Raw genomic sequence first — 20,675 nt, forward strand, 5'->3', positions numbered from 1 at the left:
ATCATGTATCACTTATATGTGGAATCCAAAAAAAAAAAAAGAAAAGACAAATGAACTTATTTACAAAACAAACAGACTCACAGACATAGAAAGCAAACTTATGGTTACAGGATGGGAAGTGGGTGAGAAGGAATAAACTGGGAGTTCTAGATCTGCAGATATTGACTAATGTGTATAAAGTAGATAAGCAACAGGTTCATACTGTATAGCACAAGGAAATACATTCAATATTTTGTGGTAACTTATGGTGGAAAAGAATATATATATGTTCATGTATGACTGAAGCATTATGTTGTACACCAGAAACTGACACATTGTAAACTGACTATACTTCAACAACAAAATTATATATAATATATATTTATATATTTAAATATATATATTACACACACACACACACACACACACACATATATATATATATATATATATATTTTTTTTTTAAGGGAATACAGAAAACCATTTGCAACTTGGGAGCCAGGCAGCATCTGTTCCACTTCTTTTGGTAACAGTATCCAGAATTTCCCTCAACTCTCAATCCCTATGATGCAATAAGCTACCACCCCCATCTCCAGGGGCACAGCATGGGGCTCAGATCCGACAAAGCAGAACAAGGTGACCTCCTGGCCAATAAAATTCATTTAATGATGAGCACAGGACCCAATCAAAAACAATGTGATGCTGGGAACCTGCTTAGAAGCCTGGAGAGAGGCAGGCACTTTCTCCTACTGGACATGAACCTGGAGAATGAATGAGAGGCCAATGTGACTGCAAGGACAGAGTGTATCTAAAAATGGGTTTGACATAGAGGAAACAGGACAAGAGAGGGAGAGAAAACTCTGGTCCTAGAGAAATCACTTGAGTACCTGAGTCAAACCTCATGGGAGTCAAACCTACCCGTGGATTTTTAAAGTTTCATTACTCAATACCTTGTTGGCTTAAACAAGCTTCAGTTACATTTTCCTGTCTGATTACAAGGGAAGAGGGAAAAGATAAAGAGTAAAGAGAAACCCCAAAGCTGCTTGAGTGATAAAGTATATTCTTTTTCAGTCTAGTATTCAGTCTAGTACCCACACATCCTGAGTTCTCATGGCAGATCAGGCCTCTAGTCTTCAGATCCCTCGTTTATAAAATAAGGGGAACTAAGTGGTCTCTAAATCTCATTTGAGAAATTCTGTGAGTGTAATGGGGGAAAGCACATGAGGGATCTGGACTTCCTTGATGGAAATAGCTTACTGCTTACTGGCATATCTACTTTTTTAGTTTAATTAATTTTTAAAGCATTTTATATCTTCCAGGGGAAAAAAAATTCCAAAATGAGAAAGAGCCCTATCCAGCATTTCTCTGTTAGGCAGTAGAAACTTCGTAGGAAAAATAAATCTTTTTTCACTTGCGGTGGCCCTAGATTATAATGTCAGCATCATGAAAACACATTCAGATATTAGGTATGATCAACAGGGAGCCAAAGATATGCATTATAAAATTTTCCCCAGCCTTCTGCAAAGAATGAGCTCACCTTAGCTGCCATGGAAATCACTTGTTTCCTCTTAAACATATGTGTCTTTATTTCAAGCTCCTCTTTTTGGAGCAGTATGAAAATGTTCACCTGGTTGAGAGACACGTCTCAGAATAATACTTAAAGGAAACAAAAAAATTCAGCTATATTTAGGAATCTCTTGGCTTTAAAGGCTGACATGGTTCTTAAATTCTGTTATGTGAAAATATATTTACAGAATTGCAACTAGGAATTTTCTTTTATTTAAAGGGGTCAGAATAAACTGTGCTGGGAAAAAATGACCTCAAGAAGAATAGAGATAGGTCCCTGGCTATCGACCTCCCATTTGCTGTCTACTCTCCCACTGTCAGAAGGAAAGATATCTAGACAATTAAGTAACCCATTTCCCCTTTATATTCTCCTCCACAAGAAGATGCATGGGCTAGAAAGATGGGTCATTTGGAAGACACTTCCCTTGATCTCACTGTGTCTGTATTTATCCAAATTTCTGGCTGTAGAGATTCATACATCTTTCTAGAAGGCAATTTGGTAATATAGATATCAAAATCTTAAAAGTAGGCATACCCCTTCTGACATCCAAAATGGTTCCAAATGGTCCTTGCTGCCTGTATTCACTCATTTGTGTAGTTCCCTCCCACCATGAATTGTAGCTATGAGGCTGCATTAGCATCCTATGGCTGTGGTAATAAATAACTACAAATTGAGAGGTTTAAAACAACAATTATTATCCTAGAGTTCTGAAGGTCGGAAGTTCAAAATGAGTCACAATGGGCTAATATCAAGGTGTTGACAGGAGTGCATTTCTCTGACTATTCCACTCCTAAAAATGGAGTCAGTTGTCTGAGGAAAGAATTCTGAGGAATGAATCAGTTATATTGCACAAAGAAGTTATAAGTACAAACAATTCTGAATAGAGAAGCTCCTCTGAGTTGTTTATTAGTGAAACATTAAAAACAGCCTAAATATTCAGCTATGGGAGATTGGTTAAACAAAGTAAAACATACCTATAAAACAGATGAACACGTGCCATGTTGCAGAACATAAAAATCATGCTGTAGAACAGTGGTTTTCAATTCTTTCCTAGGCAGAACCTCCTGTTTAAGTAAAAATTTTAAGAGAGGCTTATACAATAAAAGCTGAATCTTTCAGGTTGAGGCTCAGGTTGAGGTAGGTCAGCTCCCAGAGCCACATCCTGGCTCATGATGTGATTAAGTGTCCCTAAAGAAGAGACCAGAGCTCTTTCTTTCTCTTATGGCCATGTGAGGACAGTGAGAAAGCTCTAGGAAGAAAGCTGTCACCAGAAACCAAATCTACTAGCCTTTGATTCTAAGCTTCCCAGGCCCCACAATTGTGAGAAATAAATGTCTAATGTTTAAGCCAGCCAGTCTGTGGTATTCTGTTATAGGAGCCTGAGCTGACTAAAACAAGGGACCCCTCTAATGATTTCATTTAACCTTAATTATTTCTTTAAAGGTCCTATCTCCAAATACAGTCACATTCTGAGGTACTGGGGGTCAAGACTGCAACACATGAACTTGGAGAGGGGAACGCAATTCAGCACATAGTATCATTAAATATCAACTCTAAAAAAAAAGAGTTAAAAATAATAAAATGATGCCATAATTGCAATGGTCCATGACATTCAGGAACATCATTGTATGCTATTACACATTTATAGCGGTGAAAACAAACTTTTTGACATAAGTGAAAGTATAGCTCTCTTAAGAATGCCTATCAGTTCTTTACAAAAATTAACTCAAAATTAATCACAGGCATTTTGTAAAACACAAAACTATAAAATTCCTAGAAAATAACATAGGAGAAAATGCAAATGACCTTGGGTACAGCAATAACTTTTTAGATACAATGCCAAAAGAAAATTCATGAAAGAAATAACTGATAAGCTAAATTTTATTAAAAGTAAAAACTTCTGCTTTGCAAAAGACAATGTCAAGAGAACGAGAAGACAAGTCACCGACTGGGAGGAAATATTTGCAAAACTCATGTCTGATAGAGGACTGTTATCCAAAATATACAAAGAACTCCCAAAACTCAATAATAAGAAAACAAACAACAAATGGGTGAAAGACCTGGACAAATATCTCACCAAAAATGTACAGACTGTAAAAAGCATATGAAAAGATGCACCACACTAAATGTCATCAAGGAAAGCAAATTAAAGCAACAAGATCCCACTACACACCTATTAGAATGGCCCAAATCCAGAACACTGACAACGCCAAATGCTGGTGAAGACATGGAGCAACAGGAACTCTCATTCATTGCTGATGGGAATGCAAAATGGTGCAGCCACTATGAAAGGTAGTTTGGCAATTTCTTACAAAACTAAACATACTCTTATCATATAATCCAGCAATCATGGTATTTAACCCAAAAAAGCTGAAAACTTACTCCACAAAAAAATGTGCACACAGATGTTTACAGCAGTTTTATTCATGACTGCCAAAACTTGGAAGCAATATTCATCAGTAGGTGAATGTATAAATAAACTGGTATATCCATGTAATGGAATATTATTCAACACTAAAAAGAACTGAGCCACCAAGCCATGAAAATATATGGAAAAACTTTAAGTGCGTATTACCAAGAGAAAGAAGTCAATCTGAAAAGACTATAAACTGTATGATTCCAACTATTTGACATTCTGGAAAAGCCAAAACTATGATGACAGTAAAAAGATCAGTGATTACCAAGGGCTAATGGGGGAGGAATGAATAGGTACAACACAGAGGATTTTTTAGGACAGTGAAATATTCTGCATGAATACATTATGACAGACACACGTCACTATACAATGGTTCAAACCCATAGAAAGTACAACACCAAGAGTGAACCCTAATGTAAACTATGGACTTTGGGTGATCATGATTGTCAATTTAAGTTTATATTCATAACAAATGTACCACTTAGATGGGGAAATGTTAGTAATGAAGGGAGCTATGCATGTGTTGGGGCAGGGACTGTATGAGAAATTTCCCTTCCCTTCATTTTTACTGTGAACCTAAAACTGCTCTAAAAAAGTCGTCTTGATAAAAAAATTTAAAAGTGCGTATCAGCTGAACCTAAAGTAGAGCACTTTGTAGTCCCAGAAAATAAGAAAGTGCTAAAAAACAAACAGCAAACAAAGCACATACATAACAACAAAAGCATAGGGTCATATCAAAGACACAGACATAGAGAACAAACTTGTGGCTACCAGTGGGGGAGGGGCCTGGGAGGGGATAAATTGGGAGCTAGAGATTTGAAAATACTAACTGATATATAGATAGATAGATATAGAATAGTTAAACAAGTTCATGCTGTATAGCACAGGGAGCTATATTCGATATCTTGTAGTAACTTATGGTGAAAAAGAACACGAAAACAAATATATGTATGTTCATGTATGACTGAGGCAGGTGTGCTGTACATCAGAAACTGACACAACATTGTAAACTGAATATACCTCAAAAAAAAAAAAAAAAAAAAGAAAGACACAGAAACCCACCTGAAAAAGTTCCCAAATGCCAAAGGTGGAACATTTTGAGCAATAAAATAAAGCAGTATTGGATTATAACCCATAATATAAAATAAATATGCATGAATTCATACTGGTATGAATAAATTTTTGAATCAATAAATAAATATGATAGAACAGACAAATCTTTCTTTCATAACTCCAAGTAGTATATGCAGACACACACCCCACTTCAAGAAGTGAAATTTAATTCCCACCTTGCCACTCCCTTGAGTATTGGATGGACTTCAAGTCTTCTTTCTGAAGAACAGACAAGGGAAAGGAAAAACAGTACTTTTACTGTGGATGAGCCTGGCAGACACCACCTTGACCAAGTGATGAAGGTCAACATCACAGCAATGGCTTGTGAGCATCATGTTCCCTTAATGTGATATGATGAGAAGGGCACTCTGCCTCTAAGACATTCTTTCCCGAAACCCATAATCCTAGTATAACCATGGAATAAAACCAGATAAATTCAGATCTGAGATATTTTATAAGATATATGTCCAGTATTCCTCAAGACTGTCAAGGTCTTGTGGGGAAAAAAAGGAAAGACTGAGAAACAGTGCAAGACCAGGAGAGACTTGGGAGAGAGAATGACAACATGCAGTGTGGTTCCCTGTATTGGATCCTGAAACAGAAAGAGGACATTAATGGAAAAACCAATAAAATATAAGTACAGTCTTGAGTTTAGCCTTAAAAGAGAAAAAGCAGAAAAGCTTATCAAGAATAGAAAATATATTCTGTTACCTAACTCAGGAGAAAAAAACCTCTTATGATTCCCTAGAAGGTAATTCATATTCTCAATATCGGAAATGGGGCTATAACCTCATCAAACCTACAGAGGAAGTCCCCATTAAAATTCAAAGGAACTTGGAGCCCATGTTTGTGCAAAGTATCCTTTAAATACAGTGATCTTGTGGACGTATTTTGGGACCTTATTTAGAAAGTCTGTAGCTTGATAAATATTTTTTATTTGGGTTATTTGCATTCCTTTTAAAACATACTTCTACCATGGAATGCACTTCATTCAATGTGAGACGGGAAATACAAACTAAAAAGACCAGTTGTTCTATGGAATTTGTTCCAGAGGAAGCCAGGGCCTCGTAGATGACGGCCTTGGTCATAGCACTGAATTCAGAGAGAAAGGTGGGTTTCACCAATCCAGAACACAATAATGACCTTCAGAGTGAAATGATGACCTCACAGAGAGACTTTCTTTTTCAGACTGACTCCTTTTGCAATACTGACGCAAAATCACACCCAACACCTTGCCGTTATGTGGCGCTTTACTTTTTAAAAGCAGTAGTTCATCCCATAAACATGTAATGTGACCCTATAGGAATTGAGATATAAAGGAAAAAAGGCACAATACCTACATCAGAAGAATGTATAATGTAGTGGGGAAGATAAACATATAAGTAGGCTAAAATACCATGACACGTGATATTCTACTAAATAATTCTAAATAGGAAAGACAAAGAGGGAAGATGAGGATGCTATTAACTTTGTAATCTTACCTGAGCCCTCTTGTAATTCCTTGAGATAAGGAAGGAAAGCACTGCTGTCTGCATCTGATTGATGGGGAACAGCCCCTCCATTGGGTGAAGGGCTTTGCCTGAGGTAACACAGCTACCCACTGGCATAGCTGGGGTCCTCTGATTCCTCAGTTGGTGCTCTTTGTACTCTGTGACACTGACCCAAATCACAACCTAGTATTCTGGCATAGAATTTCTCTGCTTTCTTAACTGATACATAGTTGGTACAGAGAAGTTAGTAGACAAAAGTTCACCTGTTATCACCTTTCTCTGATGTGAACTCAAATCACATTTTGGAGGGCACATTTCAGATGATATCTAAATAAGGCATACTTAGATTTTTGCAGTTTCATTAAAAATAGACTATAAAAAATAATTTGCTAGAAAATTTGGCTTTCATTCTGTGTACATTAGAATCCTCCTGATTAATCTTGTATGAGATATATTAGAAAAATAACACATTCCTTTCCATTCTCCCTTACACATGCTACAACCAGAATGTCAATTCAATCTGAAACTATATTGTATCAAGAAAGTATATTATTTACTTTAAAAAGAAAAAAGCTTCAAGTTGAATTAATGGAGATCTAAAACCATTCACATAATATGCCTAATGCTAATACAGCTTTAATCCCTTTAAGGATGACTGTCAAGAGGTACAAAATTTCCAAGAGAAAAATGAGTAAATGATTTAATAAAAAGACAAAGTCATGTATAATTCTATATAATCATATCAGAAGAGGAAGTCTTATAAATTTAAACAAATAGGAAGAATAATATTCTTTCATTTCAGTGGTACTGTAAAAAGCCACCAAATTTAGAAACTCTTCAAGGACTTTTTCAGGGAGGGAGCTACTAAAAAAAAAATACAAGAACATTGTCTTTTACTCAGATAATCCTTTACGTTATTCAAGCTACTGCCCTCATTTTCTGGCCTTTCCCTCTTCTAATTCCTTAAATCTATCTTCCTCCATCTAAAACCAGAAAGAATAATTAGAGGGCATGTGGCTCCACCTTTTATGGAAATATCTATACTCCTCATTTGCATGTGTTTGGACCCATTACCAGCTGTCCATAAAAGCAGGAGAGTGACCATTCCTCCTTGTTATCCAGGCAGACTCTGTTCAAAGCCAAAGATTAGAACAGTGCAAATGGAAGAAAATAGCTTTTTTTCTCTGAAAAATACAAGAGCAGTTTAAAGTGAATAGAAATTAGTGGATCAGTGAACTGGAAGAAAACGTTATTGCCTCTGAAATAGCCTTGCTCCCACTCAACTTTGCATAACAATATTCGGTTTGCTATTATGCAGCACGACTTCCAGCCCGCTTCCCAGACCAAATCAGGAGAAGTTCCCCTCTATACCGTTAGACTGGTGGGAATGAAATGCACAATGCAACCAAACATAGTTAAACCTTTTAGGAGGACTTTTTTTTCTTAATCTAAGCAATTATTTCTGCTATTAACAGGTGTAAAATGTCTTCTAACAAGAAGTGCAAAACAGCAAATGTACTTTTGAAATATGTAGCACAAGTTGCATATAAATAAGACATTCTAGGAGTCTATCTGCTTCAATTTTATAAAGCAGATGTCTGCTGTCCTAAGCAAATAGTTCAAGTTGTTTCCAAAATATAGAGGCAAAAAGCAATAGAGGTACCATTTACACACTCATTAGTAAGAGAGGAAACGCATCTGCTTTGGAAAATTGCTGCTCACTAAAAAGCAAGTTTCCCTAGCAACGGGTACATCACAGAACTCTTAGACTACTTCTAAGCTACAAGAGAAATTACAGCGAAATATATTTAAAAGATTTTTATCAAGTACTTTTTATCTTTGCTATGGGGACATTTTTTGGTAAGGGCAAATCAAAGAGCAAAGGGAAGGACAGCCAATCTATATCATCAGATGAGAGAGAGAAGTAAAAACAGGGAAATGGATGGCGAGGGAATTCCCCCACCTCTGGCACCATCTCAATATGGGGTATAGTTGGTTTACTGACCTCTGCCTCCATTCTTTTCTTTGTAGCTTTTCTTATTTCCTTCATTAGCAGAAGAATTGCTACAAGTCAAAGAATTTCTAATTAGGTGGTAACAGAGTCAATAGGTAGAAGCTTTAATCCCATAATTCTGTTTATAGTTACTCCATCTCACTCCCTCCCCTAGCCTCCTCTCCTGCTGCAGAGGTGACATCCACAGACGAGGTGGGCATCCCTGTTGTCATTTCTCTCTCTAAATGCTTTCAGTACTCAAAAAGGCCTTTAGAATCCTCTCAAAGTTTCTAGAAATCCAATAGGGAACATCTTAACGTTTCCAGGGGGAAAAAAAAGCTATAAAATACATGTCTTTTGCTATAAGCATTGAAATATGTCTAAAAATAAAGCAGAACATCTGAATTTGCCAGCATTTCTGGATTGTCCTGATATGTCTGTGTCGTTTTAACTGAAATATTACTTGGGAAGATAGCGTATTCTCTCAGTGAATTGTTCCCTTGCAATACTATATTTGAATGTATTTAATTGCCAATACCTGTTTTAATGCCGTAAATGATAGCTTGTTTGAAATGTCTTTTAATTGCACCAAGTAACCGTTAATACAGCTTATTTCTTTCTAAAGGATCATTCTTGGATCTGAGGGAGCAGTGTGAGGGAGCCAAGATAGTAGGATCAGCCTTCAGCCCACCACTCGCATAGTACTCTGAGACAGAAACAAAGCAACAAGTACATGGATTTAAATTCAAATGCACCATCCTGCAAAAACCAAGATGGCATCAACAGGGAAAAAAAGGAGCTGAGATCTTCTCAGTATCTGTTCTGTGCCATGCATTGTACCTACATTCTCACTTTGGTCCTCACATTAACACCCCAAGGTATTATTAAAGGCATGTTTCAGATGAGGGTTTTGAAGCTGAGAGATGAAGCAACCTGGCCAGCATCACATAGGAGTAGTCGGAGAACTGAGATTCAAATCCAAGTTTGCCTGAAACCAAAGCTCATGCTCTCTATGTATCTCTCTTTGTCCCTCCAGTAGCAAGGGTTGTATTAGTCAGCTGCTCATTTTTTCACCTGGACTTCTTCTTGGCAGGGGTCACAAATTGTTGAGGCTTTGTTCTCTTCAGACAAAAGAGGTTTTTTTTGTTTTGTTTTGTTTACTTTTTTAAATACACATTGTAATTTTAGAATAGTATTGGACTTATAGAAAAGTTGTGAAGATAGTACAGAGAATTCCCATGTATTCTATACCCAGGTTCCCCTACTGTTAACATCTTACGTTAGCCTGGAACATTTATCACAACTAACGAAACAAAATTCATACATTATTATTATCAAAATGACAATACTTGTACTTTATTCATATTTTCTTAGTTTTTACCTAATATCCTTTTTTCTGTTTTAGGATCCCTTCAAAGATACCACATTACAGGGAATTGTTATCTATGTTTAGGTGTCTCTTATCTGTGACAGCTTATAAGATTTTCCTAGTTTTCAACGATATTTACAGTTTTGAGGAGCACAGTATATTCTATAAATCCATGCTAACAATGAAAAAACTGTCTCCCATCATCCACCATCAATTTACTTAACTTTTCAATTTCAGTATGCATGTATAGTGGTTTCAGAATTGTCAACTGTGGTCCACAGGAAACAATTTTACCAACTAGAGTACAGGCTGGAGACCCATGGGAGAGCTGATGTCGCAGTTCAAGTCTGAAGGCCTTTTGTTGGCAGAAGTTCTTCTTGCCCAGGGGAGGTAAGTTTTTGTTTTATCAAGACCTTCAGTTGATTAGATGAGGCTGACCCACATTATGAAGGGCAATTTACTTTATTTAAAGTATACTGCTTTAAATGTTAATCTTACTCAAGAAACACCCTTACACAATGAATATACATATGTTCATGTATAACTGAAAAATTATGCTCTACACTGGAATTTGACACAACATTGTAGAATGATTATAACTCAATAAAAAATGTTAAAAGAAAGAAAGAAAGAAAGAAAGAAAGAAAGAAAGAAAGAAAGAAAGAAAGAAAGAGAGAGAAACACCCTTACAGAAACATTCAGAGTAATTTTTGATGAAATATCTGGATATCATGGCCCAGTCAAACTGATACATAAAATTAATGATCATACCCTCCATTTTTAGTTTCTTTTTGAGAGTTTTTATCATGAATAGGTTTGAATTTTAGATAAAACAGTTTTATTTAGAAATGTGAATTAACTGCCAAACTTAAAGCCAGATTTCATATAAAATCCTGATTTGGGGATTCTTTTTAAAAATAAAGGCATAAAAAGATATGACAGCACCAGGATTCCCTCATGGCAACTGACAACGTGAGCTGAGGAATGGCTGTGCTCTCCTTCAGGGGTTTGTCTCCAGGTCACCCCAGCCTGTGACACACTGTTACCTGCCTGGCTCCAATGAGCATCTGAGTTTGCTATTTCTGGAGCAATGTTATCAAGTAAAGTTACTTAATACTCACTGAACATTGCCTACAAGCAAGGCCAGGGCCTTCCAACTTGGACACAAGTGCAGGGGGAATGGCTGGAAGCTGTAAGGCAGAATGAAGGAAGTGGGACAGAAGGAAGAGCAGGACCGAACCTGTGAATTCGTTCAGACTTGCTCACATTCTAACCAAGGGAGATAAGGGGTCAAGATGTTTGAAAATTAGTCATAAAGGAATTAAAAACCTGTTCTCAGTGGAATAATGATCTTCCACGGATTTTAACTCAGGTGATTAAGAAGAACAAGGGTCCAAGAATCCAAAAAACTAGAACTGTCTTCTTCACTCAGTTACTAACTAACCTTTAGACCCATCAGCAGCCCTAAGCCTCAGTTGGCTTCGGGTCCCATATCTATAAGTGGAGATAGCAGGGCTGTTGCATAAGCAGCAGCTATGTAGGTAAATAAAGGAATAAAGAAGGAAAAAGAAGACAATGGTGGGGGACTGGGTCTAAGCATAGTACACTAAAGAAAAGGACAGCTACTGCTCTACCACAGACCACTGTCACCTGCGGGAATCTGGGCTTGGGGTTGCCAGATTGCCCCACTTTGCCAGGGTATCCAGAGCTATGTGTGAGTCTGTGTGTGTGTCTTAATTTGAAATGTTTGACTTTTAAAAATATTATTGACTGATTCAAAATTTTTGAAGCCAAACCGAGAGAGTGCAACAAAATATCTCTGGACTGTACTGGCCCTCAGGCCCTCAGTTTTCTAGACTAAAGTCTATTTAGCATTAGGATTCTGTGATTTTAAGTACTGAAGAGATATGATCATCTCTGGGAAGAGGAGAGGGGTGGAAGTGGGCATGTTTTCACTGGAAAAGCTCAAAAAGATGAAATGTGTGGCATTCGCTAAGTGGCCCGTTTTGCCACCCTCCTCTGAATCTTGCATTTCGTGAGCACGAAATAAGAGATGTGGGCAGATGCACTATGTGAGCATCACTTACGGAGACTGAGTGAGGAGATGCTGCTGGAGAGGAGAAAAGGGAGGAGAAGGTGGAAATTAGTCTCCAGGGAAGGATGAGAATTACACCCATTTCCAGGAAAGCCAAAAAGGAAGTGAGGAAAAACATTTTAAAAACATGTACTTTGTGCTAGGTGCTTCATATACCTCATTTAGTGCCTAAATCTTTTAGGCACTAAATGGTATTACCCATCAATATAGTGACAGCAGCATTTTTCATGTACCAAGCACAGTACAAAGTGATTTAACTTCTGTCTTATCCTACCAGTACTGTGAGAGAGAAGCTTTAATGGCCAATATACAGATGAGAAAATTAAGACTTAAAGACAGACCCAGCTATTTGGTCCAAAATCCACAGCTTAATTAGCAGGGGGATTCAGACTGAGGTCTCTGTCTATACAGCAATTGCTCATCACACTTTTCTGTTTCTCTAAAAAGTCAGAGACTGATTCAAGATCCCATTACCCAAAAACAGTAGTAGAAGTGAAATTCCATTGCAGCTTTGACTCTTCAGAGCCTCCGATTGCTTGTCCTACTGTAGATCCCCCATTAGCACCACACCAGTCTGCAAATCCCCAGGGGACGATGCACTTGAAAACTGTTCCCCTAAATTGTTCCTGAATTCACAGACTTCTATCCTGTAGCTTTCACTTCTGGAACATAGTGTATGTATGCAACCTCTGGCTCCCCTGGAGAGTGAAAGCAACACTGGGCTAAGATAATTAGACAACATTTAACAATCATTGTTTCTCTTTTTTCCAACACACAAAAATATTGGAGAATGTGAATGACACAGTACTTAATTTTAAAAACCAAACAAATGCCAAGCATCTGAGAAAAGAGTGCTAGTGCACTGAATGTATTTTCTATTCAGTTTGCCACTTGCTTCCAATGTGAGAAACATATTATAGGCATTTCCAAATACAAACAAACCAAATGCAAAAACAAGCTAAGCAGGGAAGCTGTTTTGAGGTTGGTAGACTGCACACCAACATCAACACCAATAAGCACATACCACGTGCCATGCAGTATCCTGAGCACTTTACACGTATTACTTAATTTCATCCTCCCCACAGCTCAACTTTTCAGATGAACACACTGAGATACAAAAAGGCTAAAGAACATGCCCCAAGGGACGCAGTTAGTAAGTGGTGGAGCTAGGCTTCAAGCTCAGATATGTGCTCCCAACACCTTAACCACCTCTTAAAATTGTCAAGTGACAGAAAGCATGGTCTAATTTGGCCAATGATTTGTACAATCTGAAGGTTTCTCTTTTCTTTGGTCCTTTCACATTCTCTAAAAGCACATGATTCACTTAGAGTGATTCAAACAGATACTCTCAGTACTTAAACTGCACCTGCAGAAGTCTCTTTACTGTGTGTTAATTCTCATAGATTGGTAGGGCTCTATAGCACAGAGATACCAAAAATCAGACTCCTTGGACATGAGGGCACTTGGAATTGAAAATTTAATAAAGCGTTTATAAATGGATATACCCACAAACCAAGATGGGTACTTATATGAGGCATAGTCACACAGTGTCTGCTTAATAAATGTCCAATGAATGGATGAATGAATACTGTGTCTTTAAAATTTTATTGATTCATTCAACAAATATGTACATGTGCCATCTATGTGCCAGGCACTGTTCTAGGCAATGGAGCACCAAGCAAAACAGACAGAATCCCTACCCTCATAGGGTTACACTCTGATAGAAACAGAAGGTAAATAGGGTAAGTTAGATATTTAATGTTAGACAGATATAAAAACTGACAGGAAAAAATGAAGAAAAGAAAATGTACTGGGACAGTTGGAAGTAGTTCTGCAATTTTAGACAGGGTGGCAAGGGAAGGTGCCCCTGTGAGTCAGTGCTTTTAAATAACTGACCTTGATAAATATTTTTAAACTCGCTATTAAACATTTAAATTTTTAGTTCCCCTATATGTATGGTAAATTCAGCCTGATATGTGTAATTAATATTGTTGTGTATTTTTTTACGTTAGGTGTAACAGAGATAATTTTTCTACATTCTAGCAGAATAAATTACAGAAAATCATAAAACATGATAGAAAAATAGGATATATCTTATAAATCACTAAAGATAGGTCCAGATCATTGTATTTGGCTTATTTATAACAATATCAGTGCCATCAAAACTCGATGTATCTCCAAATGAAATCTAAATAAATAAGTAAAACCCCATCTGGAGCCTTCTTCAAAATAATCTACTCTTGCAGATTCCTGCTGTCCTGGTGTGACCCCTATGTAGCCTGAGTAGCATTTGAGGCAGAGATTGTGTGACATGGTCTCGTCACCCATACACAACCCTTCCTAGTATCAGCGAAGCAAATCAGGATGCAAAGTACTTATGGCCACTAAGCAGAGAAAGTAGTTTTGATTTTTCTTCTCTCTCTAAAATGTGAAGACTCACTAATGAAAAACGATTTAGTACTAAATCAAAATAATTTCACAATATCAAGGCCTTGAAAGTGGGTACTATGGAACTGGAGTTAAAACTGGAGCTGTGATTATCAGTGAGGATACAACCATACATAGCTAATGCTGTATGAATAAAGAGAAAAAGCCCTATTCACCTTCTCGGGGTTCGCCAGCCTTATATTGTGAAACTGCACATTGGGTTTGGCAAACATGTATAAAGGGTCTCATTTCTTCTCCATTTTTATTATCACTTTATTTGTCCACAGAGAAACTTTTCTCAGGCTTTCAGTCTGTGAACTTGTCTTCCTTTGTTCATTGTTTCCGACAGTATGTATCCACTTCAAAAATATTTGAAATTATTTTGCTTTTTAAAACCTACCAAGCATTACATTAGTCTCTGGTTTCCTGCTGTCATAACATTTCACTTATTTTCTGGATTTTAAATTCATTTTCACACACAATATATGACTGCATTCTAGTAACTGAAATATGCAACTTAGATGTTTAAAAATATATCCCAAAGCCACCTATCTGATCAGTAAGCCTTTTAAATCTATTTGAATAAAGACTGTATATTTACTACTATAGAAATCTATAAAGTTCTTAATTTATCATTAGACACACAAAAAACTACCCAAATGTATTAGAAGTGAGACCCATTCAAGTGCTTAGCTCTCCCTCCATCAGCTCTACTCAAGATATTTCACTCCAGCTTCGAATAGCTAAATGTCACAGTTCTGTGCCAAACACATCAAGGACTTCCCTGGCATCAGTGTGCCTGCTTTAGATTGAGCAATATTTCAGAGTCATCAGAATTAACCATCCACTAAATTCAATTTAATAAGGCTGCATCACCCTCAGTGTTTCACCTTCATGCACAATTTATTATAATTTTATATGAAAAGCTAAAATCTCAGAACATACATATGCTATCATATTCCTGAAAAGAAAGCCATTTTCTTGAGCAGTTTTAGACAGCAGATAGCAACTCAGACTGAAACTGGGTGTCTTCTCAGAGCATCTGACAGAATTCACGTTGAAAAAGAGATTAAAGACAAAATGTCAGGGTTTTCCAATTGTGAGAAATCCCTGCATTATCCTTCAGCTGTTCAGCCCCGACAAGACAAGAAGCCTCACGCAAGGATTCCCAGGGCCCTTCTGAAAGCAGACACAGACCCTGGCTACCCCCAGGAACTCCCTGCATACACCTAGGGGCGAGGGAAGACAGGAACTGCTGTATGTGACTTCAAAGAGAGCCTGGAAATGCACCTAATTCGCATGTATGTCCTTTCTTAACTTTCACCTTTTATTACTTTCTTCTGTCTTACAACAAAGAAAAACAACAGACACTGCAATGCAAATAAAAATTCAGAAAATAAAGAACGAAAGTAGTGTGTATCTGTTAATCCCATACTTGTCCCTCCCCCTCCCTCTCCCCTTTGGTAATCATGTTTGTTTTCTACATCCGAGTCTGTTTCTGGCTTGTGTGTACATACATAAAACACATAAGAAGGATTTACCGTAGAATAACTTACAGTGGAATATATTCTGCAAAAAAACCCTAATCACACGCTATACATCTGAAAGACAATATTATAAATCAACTATACTTCAATTAAAAAAAGAAAAGAACGAAGTAAATTATAAGTAGGGACTGTCCAGAAAAATCTACATTAGAAACATTAACAAGGATGAAACATAATTTTGTTGGCCTCAAGGTAAAATGGTGCATCTCAGGTTATTTTAAATTCAGGATAAAGGCTATCTTGAGATGTCATACGAAGGTCCTAGTTAGATGTAGGTGATACAGATACAAAACTCCCACATTTGAAAAACAGGAACTTTAAGGATGGGGGAGGGGAACTGCATCTTCTCCAAGCTGACCTAATTCATTAGATGGGTCACTCGTTACTAACTAGATATGCTGGCTGTGTGCTTATCTTAAGAAAAAAAAAAATAATAAGGCTAAGTTTTCCACTGGAAAAGCAGAAACCAATCACAAAGAGTGTCATTTTCCCAACAGTACCAGTGTGCAAACAGGTACCTACAGCAGGCAAGGCTCAGGCACCACAACAGGCCAGAAGTCTCCAGCAGTGTTGACACGCTGTTGTGGTACTCTCCCCAGTTTCACACATTGAACAATAACTCAAACCCATCACAAGATCACTTGTCAGTCCTCCTCGGTTAAATGGGTCTTTATTTTTAGAGAACAATGGGAATTATAGGAAACTGGAGGCCTTACATCACAGAACTAAAAATAGGTGCTGTTAAATGCAGCCTCATGTTTTTGTTTTTCAATTTTAAAATGAAGTTGATATTTGAGATGGGTTATTCATCTGTCGGACAGTTTATGATGCCCCAGTGATGTCATCTCATCTAGGTGATTAAGGAGCTATTTAGTTTTTCAATCAGACAAATCACTAGCTCTCAACAGGAATTTTAATCAGGATTGTTGCTGTGCTGAGATTGTCCCTAGCGAACAGAGCATTATTGACCTTTCCTCCACAGGAAATTTAAATTTGTATCATTTGGCTGGTTAGGATTCCTGCCATTTCCCCATGGATCAAGATTAGAGATGAACTTTCAGGTTCGGTCATACATTAAAAATACAAACACATAAGCTGTGAAAAGCCAGAAGCAGAATGATGTCTTTCCCCTCGTGCAAAGGTCACTGCTGTTTTTCTCATTCATTACAGCTGACCACAGGCTCCTACACTTACTGCCCCATTTAGGAAATTCAAATTGGAAAATAGCCATACTCATGGGTTCTCAGCATGTTCACTGCCTTAAGATTATCTACTATATTTAACTTTGTTCTCTCATTTGTATGTTAAAGGAAAAAATATTTCCCTTGTGAGAAACTAGACCTAACAAGACATTATTTGAAGTGTGTTAATGAGGTCATATTTATTAGAATAGCTCTGTTTAGGTCTAGAAAGTTCCTTCCTTGTACTACCAAGGGAAAAGAAAAAAATTCGAAGTAAATATTCGCTGGAGAAACCTGCTACTCTCAAAATAAGCAATTTCAGGGCACAAACTCATAAAACTGCCATGTCATGAAGTTATTAATTCAGTAGGTTAGGGAGTCACACAATCCCCCACCCCAACAGGGTCAATAAAAAATAACTTAGGAAAGCTAGTTACCACAATCTCCAGTTTTAGATTTACAATTGTTTTCATATTTCCAAAACTGAATTCATAAATTTATATAATCATGAAACACAACAACTTCTAGGATCCTACACAACACTCAATGATTCAGGACTGAGAGAGAAAAGGTTGAGAAGTCTAACCCTAGAATTATACCAAAAATGCAGCAGATTTAATAACAACATCAGAAAGAAAAAAAAAAGACTCAGGACTGAAGTTTTATTATACCTTATTTAAAAGGTAATATTGTTTGAAACCAAAGTAAGTCTGCATTTATTTCCAGCTCAACACTTAGCCTCTAATTTTCAATTTAATCTGTTTAGCTATACTACAATATTTGATTCTAAGAGGATATGGATTCAATTATCACTACATATCAGAAAACATTAAGAAAATACTTAAGAAGTCTAACTCATTGTAACTGAGCTATAGGTCTAGGCTTGGAAGCAATTTAGAAATGCTTTTTTAATGTTTGTCTATAAATTATGTAATTTCATTAATTTCACAATCTGTATAAAGAGTGCTTTGTGGTTTAGTCATGGAAGGGCAGGCTTTTTTTGTCTGTTGTTTGTTCTTAAAGAAATTTAAATCAGTGGGCTAGAGACTATTTCATCTTGATAAACAGGTCTGATTATGCATTGTTTTCATGAATTGCCTTCACCATTAAAACGAAGCACATAAATGAGAAAGAGAAAAATCATTGCAGCAATCAGCTAGGAGCAAATGCACAATTGCTTGACACTCTTCCTGGAAACTTGATTCAGACCTGACATCAGCCATATCACTTCTATTGCACAATATCAAATATAAAAGGTATTGTGAGAGAATAACTTCTACATAGCAGAAGAAAAAGCCCCAAATTGTTCTTACCAGAGTTTTCATGGTCTGTGACACGGCAGGGAGATTAATAACAAAAAAAATTAACAAAAGAAAATTAGTGAAAGTAAAGTGTACAAAACTGAATGACACAAACATCCTTAATTATATGCAAAAGGTGAATAGATGTCTGTTTCTTTATCGTAAGTAAGCTGGGGGGAAAATGAGTAGCTATTGCACCAGATACTCTGCTAAGCGATAACATGTAAACCTGGCTCACGTACTCCACAAAAAACTTTTTAAAGCTAAGTCTCAAAGACAGTAGCTCAAGGTCACACAGCTTAAGGTGTCAGAGCCAGGGTTCAAGCCCAGAATTCAGGTCCAGGTTTTGTCTGACTGCAAGGCCCATGTTCTTTTCACTGCACATTCTGCTGCTTGGTTTCAGATTGGCCTGGCCCTCTTTTGTCATGCCGCTATCAATGCGATGACCGACCTAAGCAGCACTGAATAGCTAAACCGCATGCAGAACAAAGAATAACTGCTTCCCTAAATCCACCTTGCTCTTTCCTGGGAGGTTTCTTCCCACTGGCCTACCCTGGGAATTCTGAGTAGGACCCTCTGGTCCCTCTCTCGGTGATTACAAAAAGTGCCCAATCTAAACAGTATGTGCAAAGAGATTTTAAAGTCATTCCAGCATAATTATCCTAGCCAACAAAAACCAGCTACAGCTCAATCAAACTTCTGAGAAGAAAAGACTGCGTGGGAGTTAAAGAAATTAAAGCATAAGATCAGGCTTTTATAAGGCGCTCCAGATTCTGTCACCTTGCTCTAATTCTTGCGTATTTCAGCAGTCACATTTTTGGTGACTTCACAGAAATAACAAGTCATTTTAAAAATCCCGAGATGGTTACAAAAGTACTGTTAACACACACTGCATCCACATATAGCCCACGGCACTGAGAACACGTATAAACTTGGAAGTCTGCAACTGAAAAGTTATTTTAAAATCTAAACCAGGTGATAACTAAAAAAGAAAAAAAGCGGGGGGGAGAAGGTGAGTAAAACTGACCCCACTTAGATTATTCTTCTCAGTTTCCATATTGTTTGCATTGCTCCTTTCATTTCTGACACTATCTATGTCAAAGGGTTTGAAGAAATCTACAGCCGGAAACCCTCACACACAGGCTAACTTGAACATTCTGAGGATTTTTATTTACATATTTCTTCAAATAATAAGCGAAATTATTTATTTGAAAAGGTTCTTTATCTCTTTTTGGAAAAGTAATTGCAAAGTTTCTTGAACAGCACACCAATAATAGCACCTAATTATTATCAAGTTGTCAATCCGATGATAAAAAGTATCATGACAACCCAACTCCATACCTTTGGTTTTATGTACACAAAATAAGAAGAATACCATATTTAACTGAAGGAAAATTCACATTCTGAACATGAACTATTAACTGTTGAAGACAAGAGCCACCTACTACCGAATTTGATTCAGAGCCAAAGCATCATGTGCCCACCATGGAGTCTCAACACACCGCCTGCACAAACCTAACCACTCAGTCCAGGAAGCAATCAGAGGAAACGCATGCACTGCCTACAGCAGGGACTGGCTTCAACACAAAATACTGACGGAGTGAGTGTGAGGCACGGCAAATAAGAGACAGGCCTTGAGGAGGAGCAGCTAGATTTCCCAGGTACGCTGAGTGCAGTCAGTGAATGGGGAGTTAGTTATTCATTAAACAGCCCACATAAAGAGGCTTGTGAGTACAAATTTTTGATGGAGCGACTAACTGCACAGAAGGTTCTTATAAACTCTGATTATGTATCTAAATTTGTATGAATGGAATACTGCTTTGAAAAGCCTTTAAGGTACAAAACGTTTTGAGGATTTCTAGAATTTCTAAAAAGTCCAATCACACACTCAACAGCACCCTCTTCCACCCCAATATTCCATTGCTTCGGCTGTTTTTTAATTAAAACTAGCAGCTACAGAGATGCAGTGAATGCAGATTTAAGCCAAACAGGCTATTTTGCCTTTTCCATTTGCAACCAAATAAAATTTTGTTTTTTATTTCTTTGACAATTTGTCCATTTTTTCAGATATATCACAAAACCTTAAAGGTAAGAAGTAATATTATTTTAAGGCTTTGTCACAGAATGAAGAATTCTGCAGTTGTGCATAAAAAACACAAATGTTTTTACTTAAGAAAGTATGAAAAAGGTGCACCAG

The 20,675-nt window shown here is 37.2% G+C and overlaps 1 long non-coding RNA gene across 2 annotated transcripts in view; it reads right to left on the reverse strand.

The window, feature by feature from the left end:
* The window catches only part of LOC140695603 (uncharacterized), a 137,243-nt gene that overhangs the window by 115,515 nt on the left and 1,053 nt on the right, over window positions 1–20,675 (reverse strand). The gene's annotated exons all lie outside the window — the stretch shown is intronic.

This window comes from Vicugna pacos, chromosome 3, assembly GCF_048564905.1.
Source record: "Vicugna pacos chromosome 3, VicPac4, whole genome shotgun sequence".
NCBI classification, from domain to species: Eukaryota; Metazoa; Chordata; class Mammalia; order Artiodactyla; family Camelidae; genus Vicugna; species Vicugna pacos.